This window comes from Anastrepha obliqua, chromosome 3 (genome assembly GCF_027943255.1).
Source record: "Anastrepha obliqua isolate idAnaObli1 chromosome 3, idAnaObli1_1.0, whole genome shotgun sequence".
Lineage (NCBI taxonomy): Eukaryota > Metazoa > Arthropoda > Insecta > Diptera > Tephritidae > Anastrepha > Anastrepha obliqua.
Window position 1 is genome coordinate 114514724 of NC_072894.1, and position 13102 is coordinate 114527825.

The window sequence follows — 13102 nt, forward strand, 5'->3', positions numbered from 1 at the left end:
GTATTTACAAATGTTGCCATTGATATTTTTGCTTACACACTTTTTTCACACATCCGCATTATCAGTTACAATTTTTCATTGTTTAATAAACCAAAGCCAAAAACCAACAAATGCACATAGTTCATTTATCTATAATTAACATTATCCAACAGTGTTTTTAAGTTATTTTAATAAAAATTATAATTTTTCTAGGTTTATTTTGTAAATGATTTTGAAATGTACTGCTTGGCAACACTGTGTGGTGAGAGAGCAATCAGCTGACAGGGTATTACGGGAATTTTTAAATATCGTGAAATAAAATCTACGATACTACGATACGGAAGGAAGGAATTTTTCATTTACATTTGGATCTCATTAGTTTGATCGTAACAGCTGACAGGGGACTGCGTTTACGTCGGTCACTGTTTTCAGCATAATGTTCGAACCGGAGGAGTCGCTATCTACCGCAACAAAAATGATACCGTGAATGTTATCACACCAAACTTACAATTTACCGTTGTACAGTCAACATCAAATGCAGCTATAGCAGAAGATGTCGTGATATTTGTATTTCTGTGTGTCGTGCGATAAATGGACAAAACATAGTAATCTTGGGTGTCTACATAACTCCGAATTCACATATTATATTACCAACATTCTCGCAGTTTTACATGGTTTGTTATTAAGATACACCCGTGATGGTGGTAAACTTCTTCCTCAACGCGACGATCTGAAACGTTAATATGAGTTAATAAGTTAATATGAGAAAACTGAAGATTTCAATGTAAATGACTAATGTACACATTTCAGAAATAAATGAATAATAATATTATCCACTATTCAACCTCAAACTAATTTATCCGTTTTTACCATCCACCTTTTATCTTTCCTATCTCTATTTCTTCTACTGATATCTATCCGGGTGTAGTACAATGGTCTACTGACTGAGTGCTTGGACTTGTCCAGCCCCCCACAAATCTAATCTAATCTAAAAAATTATTCTATGTAATATTAAAAAAAAACATCTTAATTCCCATTAATATATTTAAATTTAATCCAGAAATTAACAAGTTTCACATCAAATATGCGCACATAGTGCGGCTGGCCTCTTTTTTTTATACGAAGAAAATGCGACCTTAACCTTGCACTTTGGTGCACTAAAATTTAATGGACCACAAGTTAAAAAAAAAAAATTCTGATGAAAAATTTTCATGGAAATTTGTCGAATTTTTATAGATTTTGTATAATACAAAGCTTATAATTTGGATTATTATAGTTTTTGTAGTATATTTTGATTATTTTGTTGTATTATTTTTGTATATTTTTTAAAATAGTAATTGAAATTAAAAAATTAATAAGTAAATAGTAAAATTTGCCAATATGTGGCGCCTTCACAGCGATTTCGGGGTAGTCTATTATCATCGGCCGAGTGCCGAATGGGCTCGTGCATGACTACCGTACGTTAATGCGCAGGCTCGAAACACTGCGCATCTAACACTAAATGATAAAAACAAAGTTTTTTTCTAATAGCAGCACCTCCTCGGCAGGCTATGAAAAAGCTCCTTATAAAAACTCTTTGCCGTTCAAAGGCGGAAAAAACTCTATTTTTGGAAAAACATCAAGGCCCACACCACAAAGCATTGATATATATATATTTATATACAATATATACAAGGTGGTACAGTTTTTTTTTCTTTTTTGGAATATAAAAAAAAGTGATTTTGTGTGATGGAAATCTTTATTATGACCTTTACGCGCTCCATTGCTTGTCTGTTTGTAGTAGTATAAGTAGTATTTATTGCAAATAAAATGCTAAATGTTACAATAGTAATTACTTATTATAACAACAATATTACAATAATTAAACGACAATGCCATGAGCCGTTTGTCGATTTATTTTTCGTGCGAAATAATTATCCGGGTTTCGGTTAAAATTTTGTATTAAGTAATCTCTGTATCTAAAGGCACATTTAACAAAATGCAAACGTTTAACCCAATTATAATTATCCCCATTGGGAATCTCAATCAATTGTAAATTATTTAATGTAAATTTTTTCGAAAAAGACTTTTCTATATTCTTTTAATAATGTGCAGCGCGCCAGGGAATGTGCTATGTTCTCAAGCTCGCCTAAATTACACATTGAGTTAGTTTTACTTTCTTTATCAATGTCACCTCATTATCCACATGATTCTATGTCATAGTTTTGTAAATAAACCAGACCTTTTGACCAATTGAATTCCTTATATATCCTACTAGTACTTAAGGCTTTTTGTATGTGCACATTGCACAGTGGTCCGGCGGCCGGACAAAATTCAATTTTTCAACATTTTTGAAATAAAAATTTGATAAAGCAGATGTTTTCTTACATATTCAAGGCAGATTTCCTGAAAATATTACTTAATTTAAAAAATTTTTCATTGTAGTTTTTTGACTTTAAACATGAAATTGTATGTAAATCTTACTTCATACAAGAGTTTCATTTTCATGTCTGCAAATAAATATTACCATTTGATTGTTAACCAAATATTGAAAAAAAAAGATAATTGAATATATTAACGGAAACAGTAATAATTCTCTTAAGTTGTGGTACAAAATCCGATTTTTTTTTTGAAATTTCAAAATTTTTCGAAATTTTTTTTTTTTAAAGATCATTTTTTCGAGTGGTCCACACCGGTCCACTTGAAATCAACATGAGTGATGTAGTCACATATTTCAGCTATGATCTCAAACTGAAACCTGTTGCGCAAAGTTGCGCAAATTAAAAATAATGTAGCTTTTGTGCATTTACCCACAGGCAAAACGTTACATATGGCTTATGCAATTTTGTGTAAAAGACAGAAGAAGACATCACAGACCCCATCAGCATTAAGAGACAACTAAAAAAAAAATGTATTAAAAAAACAAAATTTTTTTTTTTTAATATTATTACAATATTAATATGATATATGTATATATAACACTATATACAATAAAATTATATATAATAATATAACATTTTTATCTGTCACTGGAGGAACGGGCATAAGCCGATTAGAATATTAACGAACATCTGAGAATTGCTTGTAATAATAAAATCAAAATGACGTATAGTTTTGAAAAAAAGGAGTTATTTATTTTTTTGCGTTCTTCAAAAAAAAAAAAGTTTTGAGTCAAAGAAGTTAGAATTACAAGATTACGTTCTTGAGAAGCTTCAATACCATGATGATAGTGTGAAAGACAGTTCATAAAAGAGACTTCGATAGTTTCTTTGAAAGAAAGGGATTGGGTACAAAGTCAAATAGATAATTTAACACCAAGTAAAATTAAATTTAATGAATTAAATATATCAATTTCGCATAAAATGCTACTCACCATGGTAGATGGCAAAGTATGCAATGCTCTAACCCACATATCATCCACTCAAAAGGTATATGGGTCAACGCCAATAATGATGAACAAAATCAAAGAATCAATTCTAAAGGAAACCGATCCATCTACATTTCAGTTTGGCTTGCCCACTTTACATGCATGGATAAGATTTTTCGAATGTTTACTACACATATCACATCGATTAGAGTTCAAAAAATGGCAGGCTAGAAGTCTAGAAGAAAAAAATAGTTTAAAAAATAAAAAGACATCTGTCCAAGCAACATTCAAAAGTCGACGGGGATTATTGGGTGGTAGTGGAACGACAAATGATGGGAACACGGCTCGCAGGTTTTTTAATGATCCTGAAGTATCATCAGTAATTACTGGAATTGATATTCATTTAATCAAGCGGTTTGCCACCATTTTACAAACATTATCGTCTGGTCTTGGTATTAATATTGAAGCATTTCAAAAATATGCCCTTGATTCTGCTAAACTATTTGTCCAACTATATGATTGGTATTATATGCCGGCTTCTGTGCACAAAATATTAATTCATGGGAGTTTAATTATTAAACATGCTTTGCTGCCTATTGTCCAACTCTCCGAAGAGGCTCAGGAAGCACGCAATAAGGATTTGAAAAATTGTAGACAAAACAATACACGAAAAATGTCGAGAACTGACACAATGACAGATTTATTAAATGCTTTGCTTTGTTCATCAGATGTAGTTATAATATCAAAAACTAAGGTTCCGAAAAACAAGCCAAAACCATTTTCAAAAACGGTTCTTGCGCTTTTAAATTTAAAAAATGATCCAGCCTCAGAAAACAGCTTATCAGAAACCGAGGATTCTGAATCATAAAAAAAAATGAAAAATGAAAAACAAAAAAACAACTAAATATCCAAAAAAAAATTAAAAACTAAAACAAAAAAAAAATTAAAAATAAAAAAAAAATTAAAAATTAAAAATAAAAAAAATTTAAAAATTAAAGAAAAAAAAATTAAAAATAAAAAAAATCTAAAAACAAAAAAAAAAAATGAGGAGAGAATAACCTTACCGTAAACCTCCACGTGGTACTCTCTGGGTCGTGAAAAATGTAATAATGAACTCACGGAAGTAAAAATGTATTTATAGTATTCAATGAATTTAAAATTTGCTAAAACTAAGGTCAGATTCGTCATCACTGATCCTTAAAACCCCTTAAATATATATTTTCAGCTTAATTAAATGAGTTTTTGAATTTTGTCCGCCAACGCCTTCTGGTCGGACCACTGTGCATTGGCCTTGCCTGGTTGTGGTTTGTTAAAAAGCAATTTTGCATCTTCTATCCAGCTTTCTGACTGTATGCTATCTACATATTTTCCAGATGCCATTTTTTTTTATTAAATAAGTTCTTTAAATCTCTCATCCAGAAGACTTTTTTGTTTATAACAATTTTTGACATTTCCATCCATCCATCCAAGGCTTTTGAAAATCTTTTGGCTATTAAATTTTTATCTGAAAATTTGTCTCCATTTCACTCCATTTAGTTATTTATATAATATAATTCCTATAGTTCCGCTAGGATACAAAGTGCCACAACAAGCTTCCTCCATTCGCTTCTGTCGGATGCCAGTCACTTTAGTTCGTTCCAACTTTTGGTTGTCCTTGCTATTTCCGTTTCTAAGGTTCTTCTCCAGGCTGTTGATGGTATCCCTCTGCGTCGGCTACTTTCCGGGTTCCAATCAATCGCATTAGGGGTGATGTCGTTCGGATCTCTTCTTAAAATGTGTCCAAGCTACTCCCACTTTCTTTTGAGTATTTCCAATTGTATTGTAGTTTGGCTCGTCATAGCCCATAAGTTTTGGTTGGATACGGTGCTGGGCCAGAAGATGCGAAGTACGGAGGCAAATACTTGTAAGCGCTGCAAATCTCTGGCTGCAAAGTTCGAAGTTTCGCAGCCGTTAAATTGGGTGGACTTGACATTAGAGTTGACTATTTTACGTTTGGTGTTAGGAGTGATCACAGAGGATTTCCAGTCATCTTTAAGAGCCCAAAGTCTGTTTCGCTTTACTTATGTTATTTTTAATATCAGACGAAGACTTAAGCTCCAAGAAGAAAAAGGAGCTAACTTCTTCAAGCTCAGTACCGTCAATTTTAAATTTGTGTGTACAGATCGAGTTTAAACACATTACCTTGGCAGTTATTTGCTACCTTATAATTAATTAAGGAATCACGGCTCACCACTATAAATGAAGTTTCGGATGTGGGTGCAACTTTTTTTTAATCAAAATTCCTATTTCTGGCCCATTTAAATTATATAATTTCGAAGCCAATGACTTTTGTTGCTTTAACATTGGGGTGATGCGCTAAACTTCAAAGCCAAACGCAAAGCACTGGAGGATGTGTAACGAACAGTGGCACTCAGAGTTACCTCAGCCTACCGCACTGTTACTGTCGCTGCTGTCTTTGTGATCAGCGGGGAGATACCCGCCCTCCTCATGGGCAGGGAATGAATGGATGCGTGGGATTCCAAGAAGAAACACGCATCAGTAGCGTCGCGTAACGGAGATGCTGCGGTGGCAAAGCCGTTGGGACACTGAACCGAGTGTCAGATGGACGACGAAACTAATTCCATTAATAGACAATTGCGTTCAAAGAAGCTTCGGGGAAGCGAATTACTTCTTAACTCGGTTCCTTTCGAACCACGGATACTACCGGCGATATCTATACCGCATAGGCAAGGTAAGCGATCCCAAGTGCATATACTGCAAAGTGCCAAGCGAACACGCTGAACACACGTTTTTTAGTTGAGATGCTCCGAGGAAGCAGATTGGCGACATCATGCCGAGCAACACAATCAGCAAAATGCTTGAACGCGAGGTTAACCGGAATGCGGTAAAGATATACATCGAGGTGGTACTCCGGAAGAAAAAGATAGACCTCGACACAGTGCAAGTTGCGCTGCATGCACGCGGTCTCACTAATACTCATTAAAAGCTCCTTCACAAATGTAAGTTTTGGCGGCTTATTCTCCAGTTTATTTATACCAGTTGCTTCATCTATTCTCCACTCGCTAAAGCAGGGCAGACCGAAGGCGTCTATTGATAATTATGAACAATTATTGTTATGTCTGTAAGGAATTACGTATAACTTCATTTACTAAAAATACTTGTAAATAAATAAATGCAAATAACCATCACTTAATGATATGTTTGAGCAATTTTAATTTTAGTTTAAATTTAAATTAAAATTTAATTTTATTTTAATATACCAAACGCAAATCTTTTCAAATGCTTATGCCCTGTATATTACAAGAAATATTCGGGCTTAACTAAGTGTATGAGTAATGTGCTACCGAATTTTTTAGAGCACCCAATATATTAGTAAACATGTTCGTATATTCGTCCCCAAGTAATTTGGAAACATTTGCGAACGTTCGTTCGTGCGTGCTAGTGTTCGTACACTCGTGTGCACGTACCTCTTGATAACTTCATTTCTTTCCCCTTCTTTCTCCTATATAGAAGTATATGTAAATATTTGTGTATGTCTAGTAACTCATTAGCAAGTTATTATTTATGAATATTTAGTGTAGGAAATCACCAACAAAATACGAGATCAAATCTGCGCACGCACAAAATTTGATGGAAATTGCCAAAAAAGAAGCCGTTTTTATCGCATAAATAGTGGCAGCCAATTATTCATAATTGCTTTGGAAACTAGCCGAGCGTAAGGTTAATAAAGAAAAAAAATTTCTAAACTATAGATGGTTGCCACAAGTATTCAGTAATTAAGGTTGTCATAGATATTTCAGATTCAGATGGGGCACCCGGTATTTCATGAACTACTTCTTAACCATGACAATGAGTTGTTTAACGGATTGGGGTACAATTTTCCCAAAATCACTTTCCCAAAAAAATTTTTTCCCAAATTTTTTTTTCCCAAAAAATAATTTTCCCAATGCCATTTTTCCCAAACTAAAAATTTCCCAATAAATTTTCCCATAAAATATTTTTTCCCAAATTTTTTTTTCCCAAAAAATAATTTTCCCAATGCCATTTTTCCCAAACTAAAAATTTCCCAATAAATTTTCCCATAAAATATTTTTCCCAAAATATCGTTCGTCTGTAAAATATCGCATATACATTTGCAATGAATGGGCGAGTACATTTTTTATTATTTGAAACAAGATTTCAGTTTATTTCTGAATTTGTATGTATACAATCACATGCGAATATGGTATCCTAGAGTTTTCAAGTATGTGACAATATCATTGTTATCAACATATTCGTGATATTTCGAAACAATGTTAAATATTCTCTGTTCATGTTTCAACCTCTTGGAATCTTTATTTTTCTTAACTTGCTGTCCTGATTGCAATTGTCGCATCATTATTTCTGTGTCCGATTGCTCTTTCTGCAACTCGGAAAGAAAAATGTAGAAGCTGGGGTGATCTTTCCCTATAACAACTTGAAGCCTGTTGTGCCATCCTTCGGATATATTATTCGTTCTCGCAGTTTGTTGAATGACTGCATCATATTGACACCACAAATCTGGAGCATAGCGAGGATGCACCTGTTTACGTCGGCCTTTTGCAGGTTTTCCTCGGACGTACGTAGCGTCAAAGTATTTTGAAATTGGTCGCATTTCCTCCGGTATTTCATTTTTTAAGGTTTCGAATTCTCGGGCGATGTTTTGATGTGGGACGAAAGCAAGGGCACATATCATATGAGTGGCTACTTTGACCGATCGATCTTCAGGATCGCAATACATTTTCTGAAGTCCTTCACTTTGGATATGGCGGTACATGTTTTGACAGAGGTGGAAAAAACAGCAGCGTGCCTTGTCTTCGCCCATTACGATTTTTACAGCATTGATGATAGCCAACTCAAAATCTGTCATCACTTTAATCGGAAGAGAAATATCGATACCTAGACATTCTGCCTCTTGCAAAACAACCGAGAATATTTTTTCGTATACTTTCTGCTCTTTGTTTTCTAATAATGCGTAGACAAAAGGTAAACCAATAGTTTGTGGTTTTCCTCTTGAATCCGGTTGTGTAACTGCTCCGAGAATTGCGAAAACTTGGAAAAATATACTTGGCGCAGTTTTAAATGTTCCGTCGGCAAACCACAATATGCTCCTGAATAATTGCCTTAAATTTTCAGGCGTCGCGAACACGAGTATTCTCCCAAATTCTGAGTCTTCGTCATTTTCATAGGAGTCGTAAATTAGAAATTTATCTCCATTCAATGAATTTTGATAAAAGCCTGGAATATCCTGCAATTCTCTCAGCGTTCGCGGGTTCGAGGGAAAATCTTTTAATCTTTCACGATTAAGACTTTTTCGGGAATTAATTCTGTTTGGCATTTCCGCTAATACCGCTAAAAGAGAGAGTTATCATATTTTGTAATTATGAATCGAATGCAATTTCGTTTTTTTGTTTTTACCTGGTGAAACGTTTCGCAATTCAGTTCGTAATATTTGAGCTGGAGGAGCTTCAGGATTTTCTGTAGCTTTACGTTTGATCCTATTCATGACTCTTAACGCTTCGACTTCTTCGGGGTTTGGTGCATGAAGGATGTGTTTCGATTCATCAAGTCCCTTCAGAACTCTGATATTGTGTGGTCCTCCGTATGTTGTCACTCTAGCATTACACTCAGGTTTTCTTCGGCAAATCCAATACGCAGTTTCTCCTATTCTACCTGAGTGTTTGTAGTACAAATATCCGTTAATGTGCAAAAGAAATGATTTTTTGCATTCAATTAATTCCGCCATAATTAGAAATTTTGACTTTAGGCAGCAAATTTTGGCTCATGAAATTTTGACACGAAAAGAATGACGTGAAAAAACTTGTTTATATGAGTGAAGTTGGATACATTCGTTACCTTGTCTTTTTATCCGAATTGAAAAATGTATATTGAAAAACTTTTTCGAATCTTTTTCGATTACTTAAGTATAAGATTTTTGATTATTATATACACTCATATTGTCGGAATCGTCGAAAAATGTCAAATAGTAGAATAATAAAAATTAATTTCAGTAGTATTTGTTCGGGAAAGCTATCTATTGGAAAAAAGTTATTTTGGGAAAACATGCATTCGGGAAAAAACAATAGAGCGGGAAAAAATATTTTTGGGGAAAAAAACATTGGGAAATTTTTTTTTTGGGAAAAAAAATTTTGGGAACAAATTTTTTTGGGAAATTTATTTTGGGAAAAATGACCCCCCACCGTTTAACGCTTTACTGTACGAATCTCTATTATTTCGCCTTTTAAACAGCGATTAAAAAATTCTTCTACATACATACAGAGTGCGTATGGTATTTGAGGGCAAGTTGAGAGTGAAACTAATTAGCTTTTATTATGAACAAAATTTAATGAAATTTTGCGAACTTTTTACACAACATTAACGTATCACATATCTATAAAACCATTTAATAAAATTTCCATTAACTGCAATTATCTCCTCGTTCCGGGTCCGGAAATAATTGCCTGCGAAAAATCAAAGGGTGCTTACTCATATTGAGCATAACGGTAATAATTGCAGCCTTCAGAGAAGAAATAGTGTTATGAAGTTGCTTATTGGTTTCATGCTAAACTATGCCCCGTACGTAGTAGTCCAGGGGATACCATACCTGGAGTTAGGCCGTCATAAGCTCGGTGCTCTCCGGCACTTTAGGATGTTTAATTTTGTTTAGAAGGCGGATTTATCAGATAATTCACTGTTCTCATGTCTGCTTCGACATAACCTCTCTTCTGCGCTTAACGTGGGATTTATACCGGAGATCTTCATGGACTACTCAACATTTTAAAAATGCCCTAGTTTGAAATCTGGGAGATCTAAAGACTCATGGGGAAAAGAGGTTAGAAGGCGTGGCCAAAATCAGACTGTTAACCATGTTTCAGTGAATAGGAAAGAATCACCTGATTGGCTGATATTACCGGGGTCATGACAGCAGTTTGCTTACAAAAAATAAAATAAAATTACGTAGGTGATATACGAAAAAAATTAATACAACCTCCGTCCGTGTTACTTCTTTGCCCTCTGACCAACGACAGATTGAACGAGTGTGAAATGAGCGGGTAGAACTCGGAGTATCCGGTAACGTGGCAGCCGAATGTGTGTTTTTCACCGTAGCAGATTGGTCTTGTTAATCTATCATCTATGCATGAGGTTTAAAGCATATACACGTATATAACCCAGGTTGAAATGATTTTTAGAGGGGTGCAATTTAGTAAACCGTTATTCAGCTCCTAGCAAATTTGACAAAATCAGCTGATGGGCTGACATCACTTGAGGTATGCTTCCAAAAAAAAAAACTGAGATTGTGTTGGTGACACGTGAAAAAAATGAACCAATGACACTTCGTTGCCGTCTGAACAACGACTGATTGTACGAGTGTGTGAATACGTGTGAAATGATCGTGCAGAATTCGGCTGTCGTTTCTCCAAATGATGTGCGGGAGTATTTCCAAGCCAAAGTTCCCCTCGCAATTTCCTTTTTGACTATAGTAAAAGAGCAAACCTAGTAAATCTATCATGCTTGAATAAAATCAATCAGTTTTTCGATGAACGAACGTATAATATCTGCCAAAAATATAGATGAGATTTGGGAATTTATTTAAAAAAAATAATAATTCCATCGAACATATTGAAATTTGAAAAATATATTGAGGCATTTATGTCGAAAATAATTTGTGTGTAGTAATTTCTTTTGCTAAAGGTAAGCGGCATTTTAGTCTGCAAAAAAATCGTATAGGGCTATATGCAATTTCCTTTCCACAAAATTGTATAGGGGGTTAGGGGTAGTCAGAGGCCCGCAAAAATGATGATTTTCAATAATTTTTTTTTGTTAGCGAATCGCTTTATTTTACAAAAATAAAAACATGGCATTAATATATCATGTTTCGACTTGACTTTAACAAAATTAAAAAAAAAAAAAATTGTAATTGTAAAAGTTATCCCAGTTTGTGTGCAGCCCGTTTCTTCAGAAGTCCCTTACAGTGTCTTTAATGACTCATCTAAAATCGATCGGACAAGAGAAACTTGTTTTATTAATAGAGAACACTGTGTAACTGTGTAAAAAAAAAAAACAAATAACAAACTAAAAAAATGGTATACGAGACATTTCCAATACACCCCCAAAATCTCATTTTATGGCCAAAAAACCGTTTTTCAGTAGGTTAATGTGAATAATCACTCCTAACTTCGCCAGTTTTCATCCGATTTCTAATTTTATTTTTTAGTTCGAAAGAAGAAAAACAAGCCTTTTTGACAGTGTGTTCAAATTTTTTTTTTAAATTGAAAACTTACCAGACTGTAGTTGTAAGTTATTGGTATTTTTTGTTTTTTTTTATCCATTTTTTCAACTTGCACATCATTTTTACGATATTATCCAATATTGAGAATTTTTTAGTACACTATTATTATAGAAAATTTAAGTTTGCGTCGAATAAGCTATATTTTATTGTAATTGGAGTTGTGTGAGTTTTAAGATTTTTTTTTACAAATTTGGCATGTAGGTATAACTGACGCTGAATAGGAATAAGGGCGTGTTTTGATGCGTTTTTATAGATACATAATATTTATTGGAGTATATATGTAGCACAGTGTAATCTTATGCCTGATCGAAGGTTTTTTCAAAAATAACAATATGGCGGCCTCAAGAAATAATTATCAGATTTTCGAAAAAAACCGACAATTAATTGTTAAAAAAAATCGAAATTTTTGAAAAAAAAAACCTTCGATCAGGCACGAGTTTTTTATGGTTTTCAAAATCAGTATAAATTGTATTGAAATCTATCAAACGGTTTTTAAGTTGCAGTGAACACTAGTTCAAAAAACATAGTTTTGAGAAAAACGCATTTAAAGTTTTGCTATCGATTTGCTCTATGATCAGAAAGTACCGAAAATGTTTAATTTAAACGCTTCGGAGCGCCCGAGCGCCCTTTGTTAATTGTTGAATAACTAGAAAAGTATTTGTCGGATTCATTTCAGATTTTCACACAATATTTTTAAAATATTATGCTTTCAGAAAATGCAAAAAAAAATTAGATTTTCCGAAAGTTCTGACTACTCCGAACCCCATAAGTCTAAGTTGTTTAAATGAAAATTTGCAATTCTCATTAAGTCTATAAAATAATTCGCAACAGTTAGAAACATAGTCCAAATCTCACTAATTTTTGTGTTCAAAAATGCATCGAAAATTAGCCTCATATCCATGACAAAAAAAAATTAGACCTGTGTTAACTATAATGTATGGAAATATACATTTTCTCTTTGCGTGAAAGTGTGTTGTGTAGGCAATACTAATATTTTTTTTTGGTAATATTATATTATATAATGCAATATGTCTTTTCTGCGCATACAATTCCTGTAATGAATATACGATGACATAGCAGCAAATAAAAAAAAACACTCTTTAAAAATTAAAAATCATCAAGTGTTTTTACAACAAATTAGCGCTGTCGTACATTAACATCGAAGTCCAATTGCGTTTTGTTGTGCCCATTGAGTTCGATGTACTCTCATTATCTTATTAGGTTGTTCAACGAGACTTATTATACGATAAATCTTTTGTTATGTTATCTTGAAATTGACGTCGAGTGCACTTAAGTGGAAATTTTGTTTAGTTATACTTACAATACATACACGCCTACAAATTGTACTCGTATATTGCTTTCCATCACATACATCCATCATATTTTGAATAAATTGCAACAGCACGAGAAAGCAAAGTTCCATTTAATTCTCATCACGCTTTACCTTAAGCGCGAATTTCTAGGGATCG